The following is a 19,621-nucleotide window of genomic DNA, read 5'->3' as shown; positions in this document are numbered from 1 at the left end:
AGTATGTTTCACCATTATTAATATAAAGCGTAGATATTTGAAATTATCTGCGTGTGTAGTACTTTCTTCAAGAGTTCAACGTAGGGGTTATAACATAATCCTATGAGTTGTTGTCCTCACTAATGTTTGGTTTATTTTCATTTCTATGCCAGCTTATTAGAGTGTCCAATGCAGTCTGTAAAGCAGAATAATGATACAGAGCCTCTCCTATACCTTGAAAGGATGGGGGGGGGGGCTTGTATGGAGAGAGGCACACCCAAAAGAATGCAGGACAATATATGCCTTTATAGGATAAAACTACAGTACTTAGAATGGGGCCCAGAAGGTTACAACTAATCAGTGCAGCTAAAAGAACTGGTTGCATATGTTTTCTACTAGGCAAAAGGAGGAGGAAGCCACACTCAGTAGTAGCTGTAACTTCTGAACTATTTCCATGGTAACCTTGCAGAGCACACAACAGTGAACTATCCTTGAGGTAACCAAAGTCTTCCCATGCCCGATTCTTGAGGGTTCTGGCCTGCATATCAAACAAAGCTGATCAAAAGCACCCCAATCACATAATCTACCTGAAAAGAAGCTTGTAAGTGTGTAGGATCCATCACAAGGACTACTGTATTGGCACAGTGTTACAAGTTGTGGTTGCAAGCAATTGTGAACATCGTACTAATACACCAGAGTAGGTGGCTGCTACTGTTCCCACAGAGGAACAGTCCACATTGGGAAACTGTTCCCATGGCGGGGGAATGGTCTCAGTTTATCATCTCAGTTACTCTGAGCTTAAAGCAACAGAGCTCAAAACCAGACAAGTCCACAAAATCCTAGAAAACAGTACGAAGCACTGATTTACACAAAATTGGCTTTCCTTGTTTTTACCTACTCAGTTTCATCTACTAACGTTTCCCTAATAATTCCTCTTTGTAAATTATCACAGGCATCATCAAAGAAGCAGCTCAAATTAATCAGAAGGGTTAGGGAAGAATTCAAAAGGAAAATAAAAATTACAGCTGTGGCTGCCCCAGGCTTTCCCCAGGTGCTGCCATGTGCAACATGCACACATGCATACGTACACACACACACACACACACACACATACCTTCTAATGCAGAGCGCAAGTGAATCTATGACATAAGTGGATATAGCCATATCCACCACTACAACCCTGTGCACCTCACCTCTAAAATCCATCATGCATAGGAACATAGCAAGCTGCCTTATACAAGTCAGACCACTGGTCCATATAGCTTAATATTGTCTATGCTGACTGACAGCGGCTCTCCAGAGTTTCAAACATTAGTTTTTCCTCAGCTCTACCCTGGCAGGGATTGACTCTCTGGATTTTGCATCCAAGGCATCTATCTGATCTACCACAAAGCTATGACCTTTCTTATTGTGCAACAGAACTGCACAATGTGGGGTAGCAGTGGTACCAAGGACAGGACCCATAAGGGTAGTTATAGCCCCAAATATCCCATCAAAAGGGTGAATCCTTTATTCAGAAGTAACTTACCACAGTGTGCACCAAAAGCACATGATGCAAAACAGGTTTACAAAGCTGGATCCAACAGACTCTCCCTGCGCTCATACACACACAAGTCCTCAACTTTCTACTTGCAGGAGTTCAAAATGCTACAGTGATGTCATACAACAAAAGAAAAAGTGGGCTGTAGAACACCATGTCCAAAATATCCACCATGTCCACATGTACTGAAGCTGCAATCCTAAGCCCACTTACCACAGAGTAAATTCCACTGAATTTAGTGGGGTTTACTTCTGCATAAACATGTTTAGGACTAAGATGCGAATTTCTTCAGGGTTGGTCAAGCTCATTTTATGCATAACATTGTGTGTGCCTAAATTCTACTAAAAAGAAACTAATGAGGGGAGAGTAAGGATAGGATAAAGCTGCAATTAAAAAATGCTTGCCTATCAAAACTTTTTCAAAATGTAAAGAGCTGGGAAATAAAATCTTACCTAGGAATCTATTTCCTAGGTTTCTAAGGCAAGACTGACTAAGCATTTACCAGGGATGGTAATCCTTATGGTCTGTCAAGTGCACTCTGGCATATCATTAGGAAAGAGAGCAGACACTGACAATTCAAGTAATAGTATTTCTCCAATAGTTTAAAATAATGAATCCAGAGAGGGTTTAAAAGAACAAAAAGGTCCAACTGCATCCAAGAAACCTAACATTCCTACCACTTTGGAGATCAGAAAACTTTTAAAAATATACTGTCTGGTTGGGGTGAGAAAAGAGCACCGTATCTTTGACCAGCTCGACTGCCCTGGAATGGAAGGCATGCATTCTAGCCAAAAAAGTAAGTCTATGGTATAATGAGCTATAGATGCTACAACAGAGATTGGTGGTAGCCAAACAGATTGGGTCACTGATCAAATATTATAGGACACACGAAGTTCCCAATAACATAGTTATCTCACTTTGTACCTCTGCAGTTCATAAAGAGCCAATACATATCATAGTACAGTACACATTTTATCCCCTATACAAGATTTGGATATAGGGCATTACAGCTGGGGCCCTACAACAAGATATTAGTGTATTCCTGGTGTATTACGTTACCCTGGTAGGTAATTTCCTTCCTTTGCAGAGCTCAAAAGAACATCTTTTGAGGACAGTGGAAGAGACGGGCTTAGAGAGCCATCTCCTTGTCTGCTTAGGTAATTTCAAGGAAACTACCTAACCAGACAAGCAGATGGCTCTCTAAGCCCGTCTCTTCCTGTCCTCAAAAGATGTTCTTTTGAGCTCTGCAAAGGAATGTTCATCAGAGTGACAATTCATCCCCACTAACTCGGTCAGCTAAGTGATATAGACGGGGGAGTGTGTCCCTGTTGGTTCTGCTGGACTTCTCAGTGGCTTTCGATACCATCGACCATGGTATCCTTCCGCACCGCCTCGCTGGGATGGGACCTGGAGACACAGTTTTACATTGGCTCCATTCCTTCTTGGAGGGGCGCACCCAGAAGGTGGTGCTGGGGGACTTTTGTTGGACTTCCTGGCCATTGGCTTGTGGAGTTCCTTGGGCTTCTGTTTTGTCCCCCATGCTATTTAACAGATACATGAAACCACTGGGGGAGGTTGTCCGGAGTTTTGTGGTTCGGTGTCACCACTATGCTGGTGACACCTGACTCTACTTTTCCTTTCCATCTAATTCCAAGGCAGCTGTTGGGGTGCTGAACTGGTGTCTGTCGGCAGTAATGGACTGGATGAGGGAAAACAAATTGAAGCTTAATCCAGACAAGACAGAGGTGCTCCTGGTAGGTCGAAAGGTAGATCAGGGAAAAGGGATTCAGCTTGTGCTAGATAGGGTTGCACTCCCCCTGAAGACACAGGTTCGCAGCTTGGGTGTACTTCTGGATTCAGCCCTGAGCCTCGATGCCCAGGTTTCAGCGGTGGCCAGGAGTGCATTTGCACAATTCAAGCTGGTGCACCAGCTGCGCCCGTTCCTTGACATCCTTGAGATGTCTGACTTGGCCACAGCAATAAATGCCTTAGTTACATCCTGTTTGGATTACTGTAATACACTCTGCGTGGGGCTGCCTCTGAAGAGTGATCGGAATCTTCAGCTGGTTCAAAGAGCTGCTGCCAGACTGTTGACTGGGGCTGGCTACAGGGAGCATACAACTCCCCTGCTAAAACAGCTTCACCGGCTCCCAGTCTGTTTCTGGGCACAATTCAAAGTGCTGGTCATGTCCAATAAAGCCCTATACGGCTCGGGTCTAGGTTACCTGAAAGACCATACTCTCCCCTATGAGCCTACTTGTGCCTTAAGATATTCAGGGGAGGCCCGTCCTGCCACTATCACAAGCACGTCTGGTGGGAACATGGGAGAGGGCCTTCTCAGTGGCTGCCCCAAGGCTCTGGAACTCCCTTCCCAGGGAGGCGAAAGTGGCACCCTCCTTGATAGGCTTTCACAGGCATGTAAAAACATTTTTGTTCCAGCAGGCCTTTGAGGATAGCTAGTCGGGATCTGTGAGAATATGACAGATGGATACTATGGTTATATTTCTTGTTGTCTTTTAACATTTTGATATTTTATACAATTTTAATATTATTGATTTAATTATATTTTTAACTTTTGTATACTTCTATTTATACTTCTATTTATAGGTTTTAATTGTACAAGTTTTAATGTTGTAAAGCAGCCTTGACTTCCAGTATTGGGGAAAAGGCGGGATATAAATATAATAATAATAAAGGGAAGTAACTGATAGTTGCTAATATGCTTTGTCAGTACAACATTTTGTTCCACATTTTTAAACTCAATTGTGTTTTGAGGCATCTTAAATCAAATAGGAGATTTAAAACCTGTTCTTCTGTGCTACTGCCAGACTTCAACTGTTTGGTGCTAGACTATAAGCAAACTTTCAAAAATAAGATGCAGTGTGCAATAAATATGGAACAGCAATTGAAATCAGGGATATATTCTGGATAGGTGCTTATACCAACTTTTATGTACCCAGCTTTTCTCCTGTTTACTAATGTTGACTTTTAAATACATTTTCATCTTTAAATTATCAGTTTACATATTCCATTAAGGCAAGGGTGCACAGCCTTTTTGGACCTGAGGCTAGAATCGGCCAGCACCGGCCAGCGCCAGAGGTCCGCACAAGTGTGCACACACACAGACACACACACAGCCCCCCTCACAGGTTTCTCTTGCTAATGCAGAGACTGGAGATAAGGGAAGGCATTCTCTTGCTAGCACTAGCAAGGCAACCCTAGGCAGTGCCACTGCGATTTTTTCAGCAGCAGCAGATACAAGGAGGTCTGGCACGTCACAGAAATTGCTTGGAGGCCCATCAGCCACACTTTTTGCACTCCTGCATTAAGCGCACATTTTTTTTTTTTTAGTACTGCCTAATCCAGGAACAATTAGCCACAGCTTAGATCATTTAAATGTGCACTACTAGGGATGGGGGCAGAACCTTCACACTTCCTGAACCAACACATGAACCAAAACTCCCTTCGCTATTCACATTTTCCCAAATTTTGTGATACCGTTCTCCAATAAAAAATGCTGAGTTCGATCCCAGCAGAAGCCGGGTCTCGGGTAACTGGCTCAGGTCGACTCAGCCTTCCATCCTTCCGAGGTCGGTAAAATGAGTACCCAAATTGCTGGGGGAAAGGTAGTCATGACTGGGGAAGGCAATGGCAAACCACCCCACTACAGTCTGCCATGAAAACACCAGCGCAAGCGGCGTCCCTCTAGGGGTCAGTAATGACCCGGTGCTTGCACAGGAGGAACCTTTCCTTTCCTTTTTCTCCAATAAAAAATGCATATGAATAGGGAAACATGCACAAAAATGTGTGTATTAATGGAAATAATGTATAACATGCATTATATAAGAGAAAATTGTATGCAAGATGCATATTAGGAAAAAAGTGTACACAAAACTGCATATATTAAGGGAAATGCACACAAAATGTATATTAATTTTTGTGCTGACCTTTTTAAAAACAATTGCAAACTGAAGTGGAAATGAGACAAAACAAACTTAAGGCTAGAAAAATGAGAAACTGATCAAAACTGAAATTGACAGATTTGTAACATCCCTACACACTCCATTTCCACCCTTTTCAAACAAATGTAAACCTTCAAAATGTGCAACAATGAAATATATTAAAGCAAGATCACCAAAAGATGTGGGAGCTTTAGCATTAAAAAAACACACACACACACACACACACGCATCTCAAATAAACCCTATTTTCTTGTCTGTATAATGATAGAAAATGTATACCAGGTCAAACTGAATTAGCGAAGTAATGCTTGACAGATCCAGGATATTGGAATTTTGTTAAATATAATTTAATATAAACATTGTCCCCACAGTTCATTGAAAGACTGTTGAATTTTTCCTTCAGGGAACAAAGTTTAATCCAACTCCTGGAAAAAGGGGGCTGATTAAAGTGGTGGTGGCGCAGAGCAAACTATGTAAGTTTGAATTCCAGAAAGAGTTACAAATATGCCATGCAGGACCTTATAGCAGTCTTACAAATAAATCCAGAGAAGCTACTAGGCCAACTACCTACATATGCGGATTTTTCATTTGTGGGCTAAAATTAAGAGAACCATCTTTTGTAAAGCTTCCCTCCCTGGTCACCTGGAAGCAATTCTTGGTTGCCTCAGACAAGGTGAGTGGCTATCTGAACCTCTGCCTTATAGACAGGAGCAAGTACACTGAAAATAACAATTTCTTATCAATGCTACAGAAATGACACAGTTTAGAAAAGTAACAGCTATGCAACAGCAATAAAGCATATTGGACATACAAGGAGTTGGGAATTTTTCTCATCATTCTTCTGTGCCCGATTAGGGCAGTAGTTACATGGAGGAAACTAGTTCTGCTTTTAGATATTTTCTTGTGCAGTAAGAAACCAGGCATTTCCATGCAAATAGTGGAAGGCGCAAATATCCTAACCAGTCAGGAAAGGAAATCTCCATACGTATTGACCTGGTTTGCACATAATGACAAACAATGGCTTAATTAACTATGGTTTACTGAATTGTGGGTTGTCATAATGTGCAAACCTGGAACTGTGGGTTGTTAACCACAAACAACCACAAAGAGAACCCATGGATCGTTGTTGGGTTGTCACCCGTGGATTGTTTAAACCATTGGTTGTCATTACATGCAAACCCAGAATTGTGGGTTGTTTTGCCAGGGTACAGAGGCAGTGGGCAAGAGCAGTTTAAAAAACAACAACTGCCTCTTTATGTACAAATAATGCAGTGCTGGAAAGGCATTTGAGATACAGGAAGAGAGAAGGCAAAGGAGGAGGGAAACAGATATTGGGGGACTGAAAAACAAACCATGGTTTGTTCAAATGTCTGCCAGACAAAGGGCGGGTTCACACAACATGCCAGGCTCCCTGTAGGTTATTTAACCCATGGTGAGCCGTGGCACGTGCGGCTGCCATTATGAATATGCAGCCCCTCATGGGGTTGCAGCATGTTGTCCAAATCTAGCTATGGTGGGTTATTTGAGGGTTAAACAACCTTCACATTACCTACTACAAACCGAGCGTTATGCAAGGATTGTTTATCCCTCAAATAATCCACATTAGCCAGGTTCAGACGACACGCCACAACTCCATCATGGGTTGCACATTCATAACTGTCCCGCTTTTACTAATCTGCCAAGATAAATATTTGTCACTTTTACTGATCCTTTTCCTCCATTCCCATCACTCCTGCATCTTTAATATAAAGTAGCAGAATACCAAGCAATGTAGTAGGGATACAAATCTGAAGGGTCTAAGAAGCAGTCACAGCCACATTTAATATCTGATATAAACAGTAATATATGACACACAGAAGCACTAACACATCTCTATATCGTAACAGATCAATCAAGCTCTATTATTTTCTTAACTCCTCTTGTTCAGATTAAATGTGGTTAAAATATACAATTAAAATTAATAAAAATGGAATAGAAACTTTAAAGTCATTTACAACAGATTTATTTTCAACACCACAGAATCATCCCTTTCTATACAATGTGCCAATTCGCACAACACAACAGCCTCACACAACCCACGTTCACCAGTTTTGTGTGACACAACAACCCCCAAATAGGGGTTGGATATGAAAAGTGGCACCTATTGACACTGGCTCTTCATGGGTTATTTAACAAGCAGCACTGTGTCATGCGAACCAGATCACTGTAATGATGTAACCACAACACAACTACACATATGTCTAGTCATGCCAGTCCTTTGTTTTTCAATCTACACAATTCAATAGCCATAAAAATCTAATTTATCTTGGAAACTTCCAAACACCATAAACATTCCTTAGAGCTTCACCTATTGGGCGGTATAGAAATGAAATACATAAAAAATATATACATTCAGCACTTTGTCTCTTCCCAATTTTTAATAATAGTGATCTACCAAAACTGCATCAATTCTAGAGTATCCTCTCATTAAGAATCACACGTGAGTCAACCTAAAATACTGCTGTTTTTAGAAATGGCAGTACTGGTCCTTCTTCAGGTAGCCTTTTATTACTCATCCTAAAATGGTAGCATAACAATGCAAGTACTTCCACTGAGAAGCTCACAAACTTTCTAGCAAAGTTGTGTTATTCAACCAACACCCAGTTCCACAAACTTGTAATGTGGCTTAAATTCAAGTAATACCATAGCAAGCAATTACCTGGTCTGAACATAAAAGTCTGAATAATAATAACTGGATCATTCTTTATGCAAATACTTGTTTCTAGTACTGTATTGTTACCATGCTTTTTACCAGAAACAGGTATTTGTATGAAGGTCCTAGGTGCATAGATTGCAGCCTAAAAGCTTCACCACTGCATTCATCATCATAATCATCATCATCTATACTAGGAGTGGGGAACCTTTCTCAGCCCATAGGTCGAATTCCAATCTGGGAATGGTTTGAGGGGCTGCACCTGCATTCCATCTGTTGGAAGGTCAAAGGTAGAGCGAGTGAGGCCCAAATGTGATTATTATAAATTTTAATGTAAATAGGACGAGGCTTCCACAGCTCAATTCAGAATTAAGTAGGACTGAATCAATCAGGAGCACTTTCAAATAGTATCCCAAATACAGAGCCTCTCCATGTCTACTCACAACTCTGCAGGACACAACTCTGCAGGACAAACCTCAGAAGTAAGCAGGACTGAATTACTCAGCAGCTTCTTCCCCAGGCCCCACCACCTCTCCCCTGAAGGGAAAAGCTCTCATTAGCTGATCAGAGATAAGAGCTTCCCCCTGTTGGACAGTGTCAAAGGCTCCCTGATCAGAGAAAAAAGGAGCTTTCCCCTGCCAGGAGAAGGAGTGGGGCCTGGAGAAGAAGCCAGCAGGCCAAATGGGAGCCCCATGGGTTATATCTTGCCCATAGGGTGATAACTTTCTAAAAGTTAGGGTGCAATCCTCTGCACGTTTAGGCAGAGAGAAGTCTTACAACTCATTCCTTTCTCCAGCAAGCATAAGCTAGCTAGGGAATGCTGGGAGTCGTAGGACTTTTTCTGTTTAAACATGCCCTTAATTGCCTAATGATTTCCCCCTTTTTTCCTAAACAGATTAAGAAAAACTCAGTTTCAAAAACAAAACATTAAAAAAATCTTACATATCCCTTTTCATTAAGATGAGTGCTTCAAAGCCACAGGATAGTTTTACAGGCATACTTCTACAAAAGAAGTTATTAAATATGGTTATCTATGAAGAAATAAGTAGCATGGCTTAAAACACTCATCAATAAATTAGTGGTTAGTTGAATACTTCATTGACCACAGACTAAAAAAGTTGGATTTAATCAGACCTATTTCATAAAAGGATGTTTGCTCATTGTTATAAGCTTCTCATTATTCAGGCAGTGAATTATTTTAAGTTATTTCCCAAATAATAAGCTTTCATGGAACTACCATTTCAATGAAATATATTCAACACATCACTTTTACAGAGATACTATTTTTATTTTATTAGATACTTAATGGATAAGAAAAATCAAACGGTTAATATAAGCAATTGGAAACATTGATAGCCCTTTTGAGAGAGCAAGTCACTTTCCTGACTAGTACAAACAGTGATAAATGTTTCCCAAGTGGCGGGGGGAGACTCCACCACAATGACAGCTTGCATGTCAAATTTCAGTAGACTTGTTTGTTTATTTATTTATTTATTTATTACATTTCTAATCTGCCCAATAACTAAGGATCACATGACACAGGCTGAAATCTAATGTATGCATTAAGAATTAGTAAACAATATTCACCCAGGGAGCTGACCATCTAAAAATTATTCAGAACATTTCAGTGAAAGAGTTCAGACTATCATATCTTAGCTTAATAAACTGAGATTTAAACAAGCCATTTTCCTGCACACTCACTCCTTTGTACAAGCCAGCAAACAAACAAGGAAGCCTTCAATTAACTCTTATTTCATCTGAACTGGGAAACTATGGCTAACCTCTTTGGAAAAATCAGGATATTGGGTCAACTTCAAACCATGGTAACTGTGATTTAATTAAACCAGGATATAAGCAACGAGGAGACCCTGGAGGGAGCGCGCAGCCCAGTTGTGCATTCCTGGCTGCTAAACTACGGTTTGACAAGCTGTGTATTGAGCATCCAAACTGGTCCTTTGATTTCTGAGAAGAGAGCCTTAGGTGTTATTTAATACTCACCCATATAAGATGCACCCATACTGAAAGTTAAACCAACAGTAACACAGGAAGGAAGGCTAAAGTTCCATGTACGTTTGATAGAAATTTAGTCTACAGTGATAAGTATTTCTACCTTTGAAATCAGGTACAATTCTCCATTTAAGGAGATTTAATCAAAAGTCACATTGTGAAACAGAGCGTACTACTAAAGTGTAGTATTCATGAAAGTATTCTCATGATAGATGAAACATCTGGGAAAAACATAAAACAAACTAAAATGTTTCCTTTAAGTTGCCACTGCTCCCCCCCAGACATGCACTTCGACATTAGCAAAGGAACTAATATTGCTTTTTAGAAGCACAAACCAATCATCTCTACTATGTGATGTAGCACTTCCAAAAAAATCAACAAGATCTCCAGATAAAATCTTTTGCAGGTTCTCAAATAATCATGACAGATAGCCATCTGTCTTATTTTGTGTTCTCTCTAAATAGTATAGCACACATACTTAGGCTTCGCCCTACCCCTTCTGTAATTACTACTGCCTTCCTGTCAACAAATCAGACAACAATCCTCTTTTATAGTATCCCATGAAGCACAGAACATTTTGAATGGGCACATTCAGCAACAGGATTTTTAATATGATTCTCATAAAATATACCAGCAGTTTCATAAACCTGCAAGAGATCCATCTGGCACTCTTTCTTTCTTCTAGAAGCAAAATTAGTGTTTTGAAGGCGTAAACAGGCTCAACCATCTATATTTTTTAAGAAGACTCAAACTCTGTAGCAAGGTATGGATCATTCTCCATTACATACTACTGAATCCAGACAAGTTGTGATCAATCAAATGGCACTAAAAGAACAGATGCAGTCCTCTCATTACAATCAAATTTCTCTCCCTGAGTCATTCACCAAATCATTCCTGTCTCCACCATGCACAAATCTATTGCTGAAACCTTTACACTCTCCACTGAGCTATCCCACCCTATCATTTTGGGGTTGTTTTATTTCCTGGAATATCCCTGTCTGTGACTTTTTCCACCCTGAGCTCTCCAAAAGTCTCTTGCTCTCTAAATAACCCAAATCATTCTTCCTTGCTGCCCTCCAGATCTGAATCTCTCAAATCAGAACAGAAGTGCAATACACTTACACCTATTTCCTTTAAAAAAAAAACCCTTTCCTGTAAAACCCATGGCTTAACTCCTTAGTCTTCATCTGTGACTGAAATATAACCCAACTACATTTACCCAGTGGTGTACTGGAGCTTGGGCTCACAGGGACACAGTGCCAGCACCTTTTTATAAGCAGAGACACTGACATCATCTGCCACCCCCCTCAGGCTTCCCTGCTCCCTCTGAGCTTAGCTGCAATCTAAGTTGGACTCGATGGTCTTCTAGGCCCCTTCCAACCCTACTATACTATACTATTCTATATGATTCAATCCTCACACTAGCTGGGGAGGGGCCAGGAAATGACTTTCCCCAGCAACAATATATTGTTCCCTGTTGTAATGCAAAGTATTTTGGGGTGGCTTGGTCTTGAATTGGCAATTAAGACCCATTGCCTTTACAAACAATCTGTTCCTAGTGGAGATAAAAACTGCTGGAACTGGTTTGTTGATATAGATCAACGCAACTGCCTGAATTTTTGGATTCTACTTGGAGGGACCACTATGGGGACTGTCATGATGAGGGACTGCACTCCAGAACTGATCAGTGCACCACTACATTTACTGACATCCAATCTTTATTATCCTTGCCTTTCTCATACTTTGCTACGTCTCCACTACTGAAATGGAGACTGTATCATCACCATCAGGGCAGGGACTTGTCTTTTTTGCTTATGTTAATCAGTGAGTTTGAGCTAGTAACTGACTCTCGATTTAACCTAGCTCACAGGGTTGTTTTGGGGGATAAAATGGAGAGGAGAAGGATCATGTATGCTGCCTTGGGCTCCTTGAAGGAAAAGGCAGGAAAGAAATGTAACAAATAATTATTGCATTTATATCCCGCCTTTTTTCCTCTTGCAAGGAACCCAAGGCGGCTTACATGATCCTCCTCCTCTCCATTTTATCCTCACAACAACAACCTTGTGAGGTAGGTTGGGCTGAGAGTCAGTGACTGGCCCAAGGTCACCCAGTGAGCTTCATGACCGAGTGGGGACTAGAACCCGGATCTCCTGGCCCCAAACCTTCACCACTACACCACACTGGTTCTCAGAATAATAAAGTTCTCTCTTCTGCGCAAACTACCAAAGGTACTGGAGCCCCAATGCTCAACATGTGCTTGGCCATACCAGGTGTCCAATCATTTCCTTTACTGTCTTAATGCTCTAAGCGTAGTATTTTAATAATTACTATTTTAAAAGCTTAAATACTAGATTTACTATTTACTGATTTAGAGTATTTTTATCCTGCTCCTCAATCGAAAAGGTCAAAGAACCATAGAATAGTTACATAAGATGATATTTGTCAAGGAGATAATGAAGAAACATGCTTGTCAGGCAACAACAGCATTAGTCTACTGAAGACAAATGGATCAGCAGTGTATCCCACTGCTAAAGTGCAATGCTTCTCCTAAGGGCATGCTGACTCAAGAGGGGTAAAGGGAACTGAAGAATGGACAGAGCTCCCTCTGAACTAGGATTCACCAGCATTTTAACATGGATTTTCTTTTAAATGCCAGGGTCTGTACCAGCCCTTCACTAAGTCAGATGGTGCAATTTCCAGGGAGGCATTGAGCCCTACCTGACAACAGTGCATAAATCCTAAGTTTGATTACAAAGCAATTAAACAAAATGATAGCCATCATTTCATCAGATTGCTTTATTTCTATTAAGCTTTTGGGAGATGTGATACTTTTTCCCAAATGATGCTCTTTCCACTATGCGTGCAATGTTCACCTGCCTATATACATTACAGAAATGACAGAACATCTGCCAAAGTTAAATGGTTGGTTACAGTAAACAATTTTTTCCTATAATTCATGTTTAGCAGTTGCCAACATTTTTATTGGTCCTGCTCCTGAGTCTATAACACTATCCTAAAAATATGGAACTAACTTGAATGTCATCCTATGATACAGATTAGTTTGGCCCTTTAACTGCAACCCAACAGGCAGGAATTTAGCAGGTAAAGATTTCCAAGTATGAAAATAGTGGTGAGAAAAGCTTCACTGCTGAATTTCTGCTTGCTTGGCTGCTGAGCAGGCACTCTAGAAAAAATGACAACACTTTTCATGGTTGAGCCCAATGTCTTCCGAGTAAGACCTGAATTCAGCTGAAAGGCAACCCCATCCACACTTTGAAAAAAATGCACAGAGGGGGTTCTAGGGTCATGCAGATTAGCTCCTCCCACCAGCAGAACATGTGTTGCCCCTCCTGACAAATATTCAGTGGACGTTCATGAGAATGAGATCCATGTGTGTACACAAGAATGAGTTCTCCACATTAGGGGAAGTGATGCACAACTTTGGCAGTGGATGGGGGTAGCCCACATGGCCCTAAGCACTCCTCCGTGCACTCGCTGACCCAGTTCGCATGTCACATCGGCAATTCTTGGGTTGTTAACCCAGGTATTACAGGAACAAACACAGCTTGCAAGACACAGAAGAGAATCATATGTAGCAGACTAGAGACACTCATCAACTTGGCCTTAGCTTTCTTGCATAATGTCTTAAGTTGCAATTTCTTTACTCCTAGCCTTTGTCAATGCGTCAGTCCACGAATTAGACATGCAGAGCCTCTAGATCACAGCATGTGCAACATGAAGCCACCTCCCCACCCCCAAAAGAACTTGGTACGCCACAGTCACCCACATGGAGAAAATCAATCTATATAAGATAAGGAAACCTGAGGTACAAGTGATTACGCCTAGTTTAGGGAGATGATCACATCTGGAAAATTGCTAAACTCTTGAGAGATCACTAATTTTAGGACCCAATAAAATTGGATAAATGTTATTTTAAATTCCTGGGCAGAAATTTTAAATTCCTAACCAACACCACCACATTAAATTCCTAAACAACACCACCAAAGGCCAAGCAAAAGGAATTCTTTCAGTTCAGACATTATATTGTGTGCATAGAAATAAATCTCACAGGGGAAATGAAATTCAACTTGACAAAATGTAAAGGATGGAGTGGCCTAAGATCTCCTACCCATCAACTCTGCAGAGAAGTGTTGTGCTGATTAAGAAGTAGAATGTCTTTGGCTCAACCCCCTGGTTCCCATGCCCTACTGTAACTTGGCCTGTAACTAAGCATGTACAACTGAAATAACCACATACTGCTTCCCTATCTACTTCTGCCTCCACATCCCTCCCCTTCCTCTGTTGTTTTCCCTGTGTCAAATCTTAGACTGTAAGCTCCTTGGGGAATAGACTTGTCTTCTTCTACCCTGTAAAGTACCATGCACACTGATGGCACTATATCCTCCCACCTGTAATCTGAAGTTCTTATTAAGCAGAAGAATGTGTAGGAATAAATGAAAAAGTAAGGCTGTCCATATATCATATCCAAGATGTAGATAGATAGAAAATATAAACATAGGTTGGAGGGCCGGGGTGGGGGGGAGGAGTTGCCGTGGTTCATAGAACTTCCATTTCTATCACCTTAGAGCAGCCCTTGAGGGGCTGCACCTGGTGTTGGGCCACAGAGACAGACTGGGGATGCTGCTGGTACACCGACCACCCTGCTGCCCAACATCCTCCCTGACTGAGCTGGCGGAGGTAGTTGCAAGCATGGTGTTGGGAGGAACCCAGGATGGTGGTTCTGGGTGACTTCAACTTCCATGCTGAGGCTGTCTCTAGAGCTCCAGCTCAGGACTTTATGGCCTCCATGACAACCATGGGGCTGTCTCAGTATGTCATCGGCCCAACACATGAAGCAGGGCACACCCTTGATTTGGTTTTTGCTCCAACTTGTGAGATGGGTAGTCTGAAGATTGGGGGGCTCCAAGTAACCTCATTGTCATGGTCAGACCATTTCCTGGTGAGATTTGAACTTACAGCGTTACTCTCCTCCCGCAGGGGTGGGGGACCTATTCGGATGATCTGCCCCAGGAGAGTGATGGAATCCAATGGATTTCTGAATGCTCTTGGGGATTTTCCAGTGGAGAGAGCTGGTGATCTAGCCAAGGCCCTAAACTCACTGTGGAACAGTGAGATGTAGAGGGCCATCGACTTGATTGCACCCGAGTGCCCTCTCCAACACTGTGGAGCCCATTCTGCTCCCTGGTATACTGGGGAGCTGAAGTCAATGAAACAGGCTGGGCATCCGGGTCCAGGAGACAGGTTCACTGCCTGTTCTGGATGGGGTTGCGCTCCCTCTGAAAGATCAGGTCCGTAGCCTGGGGGTACTCCTAGATCCATCATTGTCACTGGTGGCCCAAGTGGTCGTGGTGGCTCAGAGTGCCTTTTACCAGCTTCGGCTGGTTTGCCAGCTACAGCCTCTCCTGGACAGAGGCTGGATAGCTTGACCACGGTGGTACAGGCATTAGTACCCTCAAGACTGGATTACTGCAATGCCCTCTATGTGGGGCTGCCACATAGAGGGCATAGAGGGCTGGTCCAGAAGCTGGAGCTAGTGCAGAATGCAGCAGTTCGGCCGTTGTCGGGAGCTGCCCCTTTTCAGTGTGTAACTCCTCTGCTGAGGGAACTGCACTGGCTGCCTATTTGCTACCGGGCCAGGTTTAAGGTATTAGTGCTAGTGTACAAAGCCCTAAACAACTTGGGACCAGGAAACCTGAGAGAGCGCCTCCTTCCTTACCAACCTGCCCAGTCACTGAGGTCATGAGAGGGCATGTTCCTGGTGGTTCCACATGGACCCATGGCCTGGTTGGAGTCTACCAGGAAAGGAGCCTTCACTGTGGTGGCTCCCTTCCTGTGGAATTCCCTGCCTTTAGAGGTGGCGCCTCGTGAAGACGTTGTTATTTCAAGAGGCCTTCCTTGCATGACCAACCGCAGTTTGTTAAATTCCACTTTGTTGGGGTTTGTCTTTTCAAAAAACGTTTTAACTCTTTTAACCTGTTGTTTTATTATTTTACCATGTTGTTCACCACTCCGAAATCTTCTGATGTGGACCGGTATATAAATATTGTAAATAAATAAACAAGCAGTTCTAGAATAGGTTCACCTGAGACAAAATTGGCAAATCCACACTCCCTTTTCTGTTCTTCATAAATCTACACACGCACACACACACACAATGAAGCACGCTGTTAGTTTGTTATTAGCCTTTGTTTGATTAACTAGTGACTGAATTAAGAGGCAAATCAATTGTTCCTGTAGCTCAAGTGGTACTGCTCTAGGGAAAAATGAGATCTTAACCTCACTTCTGCAAGTTGTAATATGTACACTGAGCTTATATTTGGGTGCCCTCTTTGGTATCTAACTGGCTTCTGTGATAAATTTCTCCATTTTCTGGTCTCTCTTTAGAACCATTCAGTATCCTTTGACAATTTTTCCTCATCTTTTTCCCACTGAGATCCACACACACAAGATGCATCTCACTAACATATCTGTAAATATCTCATTAACATTAAAGATGGAGATTCTATTTTTCCTGTCCAAGGGTATGCTTCTCTGCCTTTGTCAAAGACAATCATCACATGCACACACTGCATTTAGGGTCAAATTAAACATACCCTTTTCCTTCTCCAGCCACATTCAGGCTACTGCACTGCCAGGTCTCGATACTTCATCTCTAAGATACATCTTTCCATCTACTGCTAAAAAACTCAACCCTAGTCAAACAATTGAAGTTCTCTCATCTTTTCCCCACTCAATGTAAGCTAGCTATTCTAAACACATTTTACTATCACATCACTATGATTGGGTAATTCCTCTCTGGTCCTGTCCTCTCTACAACTAGTTCAACCTCCTAGTTCTTACCTTTACTCAGTTCAACTTTCTCAGAGCATCTCCTGATATAATGCTGCTACAGAGAGAATAGAGGGAAGAAGGTTCTCATGATTCCTGTTCCTCTGCATCTCTGCCTTGTCCAAAAATAGTTTTCACATCTTCATCTTATAGAAAAAGATGTAAAAGCTGTTCCTGTACCAAGAGCTTGTGTATCTACTGTACAGGTGAGGTTCACGAAATTGTATTTCAAATAAGACAGAAATGTGGAAGAACAAGAAGCACAATTTTGCTTCCTTTTATCTCCACAACACCAACAACATAAAATGGCTATATTTGCCTAAATTTGTCTTCTAACAGCTTCCTTTGCTTCTTTTTCACATTCCTGCCTTCTGTCATACTGTTCGTTATGCTTGGGAAATACTCCCTTTTCCTGTTCATCAAACCAATTCCTTCTCTGAAGTCACCAAGACTTTACTTTTTCTGTGACATTTTCTATTAGCCTTCATGATCCATCCTCACTACTTTTTCAAACTCTGCCCCTTCCCTGCACTTCTGTGTAGGTCGCAACCCCTAGAGGCAGAAAATATGCAACTTCAATCTTTTGTACAGCACCTAGCTCACTACACATGCTTAGTAATAGCAGCAGTTAGCATATTTTCAACAAATGACATACATGTGATTAATACACAAAAGACTACTGTAAATAAATATATATGTGTGTTAAATAACATCAAATTTAAGCAAGACAGTACTAGCCACACCTGCCTGGTTCTGGTGGGAGCAAAAGAAGTCAGGTAATCTTAAAGGGGACAGAAATCAAAAGGCATCCTACCAGGTGTCTCCCACTTTGAAGTTTTAAAAGTTTTTTTAAGCTCCTCCCAGCAGCACAGCTGGTAAAAATGGGAAATGGATGACAAGATTCAAAGTTATGCTGTTATAGCCAAGTCCCTCCCCAAAAGGTATCTCCAGACTAATTTTTGCACTACTATTTTCATATCTTCATTCATATTTTAGCACTTAAAAAAAACAATTCCAAACGTCTTTCTAAAAGTTTACCTCATATTCGAAGTAACCTCACATTTAAATACTGGCTTTAATAACTTCACCCCTTGGGATAACAAGACCCATTCAAGGCATATACGTGTGTGTGTATTCCTCCTTTGCTCCCATACAGTATCTAAGGCCACTTCCCTCCGCTCCGGACCCCCTGAAGTCTCCATAAATCGCTGCCTGCATCACACGGGAGCGAGGGAATCCCACCTCATTGTTCAAAGGAAACATTCTTCCCATGTACTAACCCCTGTGCTTTTGTCCAGATGCCCCCCTCGGTGCTAATCTCGGTCATCGGATCCCCTCCCCGTACGCGTCCCCATGCCGGCCTTCCCGCCCCCCGGGTGCCTACCCCAAAGCCGGGCTGAGCCAACACAGTAGCCATACATCCCCAGGACGGCGCCCGGCCTTCCTTTCGCCCGAGCCTGGCTCTGCCACGGGGGGGAGGGGCTCGGATTTCTCTGCCTCCCACCCCAGGGCCCATCCGCTCCCCCGGCGCCTCCATTGGAGCGCGGTCCCTCCCCCTTCCTTCCTTCCTTCCTTCCTTCTTCCATCCCGCTCTGCGACTCCAGCCGGAGGCCCAGTCTCACCTCCTGGTAGGGCTGCGGGCCAGGCCGCGGAGGGAGCGGGGCCTGAGGCGCTCCGCGCGCTCTTGGTGGCGCGCCGGCCCCCGTTTACCCGCGTCGTTGTCACCGCCTCCGCCTCCTTCTCCTCACTCCTCTCTCCCTCCACTTGGGGTCCGCAACAGTAAAGCGTCCCCTCAGCCGGAGCCACCCAGAGGATCCCCCGGGCAGCAACAGGCGCTCTCGCAGCAAAGGTTCCGAGAGGTGCAGAAAGGTTCCCACATCCCTGGAGGATAGGGTCTGCAGATGGAGTGGAAAAGAGAAAACGGGGCGCGCGGCGGTGAGCCAGAGGAATGCTCCCGTTACCACTTCTCCAAGGACAACGAGGGCATTTCCTTGCTAGAACAGCGGTTACAGAACCAGAGGCAGCGCCAGGCCTGGAAGGAAGCGCAAAATGTGCCGTCCCAGCTCCTTCCTACTTGTTCTAGCCAAGGAAAGAAGCCTCAGCTCCGTTTCCTCGCAGCTAGCCTCGCTGACTTCAAGGCAACTATTTTACCAGAAAAAGGGCAGGCAGCCGTGTTGGTCCATTAGAAAAGAATCCCAACGAAGTGACAGTGGGGTACGAATGCCTGTGCATAAACGAACAGATAAGATATACACACACCTTTTAAGGCCAACTCAACTTCTAAGTACCCCAGAACTCTTCCTATTTATTAGTAATACTTATGTACTGCTTAATATAATAAAATCTCTAAGCAGTTACATACGCATATATACATTCTTCAGGCTAGGTGTTAAGCAAAAAAATGGTGGGGAGGCAGATAAAAAGCTATTCATGAGGGGAAAGCCCAAACATTTACAGCAGGGCTGGGCAAGACACCACCTGAGGACTACATATAGCCCTCAGTCTCTAATTTCATGCAGGTGAGGGGGGTCCAAAGAGAGGGGGAAGTGTCTAAAGGAATGTCTCCTCCCATAAGTACCTGCCCAGACCCTT

General features: G+C 42.8%; 1 protein-coding gene across 1 annotated transcript in view; it reads right to left on the bottom strand.

The window, feature by feature from the left end:
* Positions 1–18,807, bottom strand: part of RAD54L2 (RAD54 like 2) — a 97,175-nt gene extending 78,368 nt beyond the window's left edge. Inside the window, exon 1 of the mRNA XM_084839678.1 lies at positions 18,652–18,807. The gene's annotated coding sequence lies outside the window, so the exon portion shown is untranslated. The remainder of the gene's footprint in view (positions 1–18,651) is intronic.
* Between the last annotated feature and the right edge of the window lie 814 nt (positions 18,808–19,621).

Source organism: Heloderma suspectum, chromosome 2 (genome assembly GCF_057233095.1).
Source record: "Heloderma suspectum isolate Gila_16-S chromosome 2, 16-S_ref, whole genome shotgun sequence".
Taxonomy (NCBI): Eukaryota; Metazoa; Chordata; class Lepidosauria; order Squamata; family Helodermatidae; genus Heloderma; species Heloderma suspectum.
The sequence above is the reverse complement of the archived record's forward strand: the minus strand, read 5'-3'. Positions and strand labels throughout refer to the sequence as shown.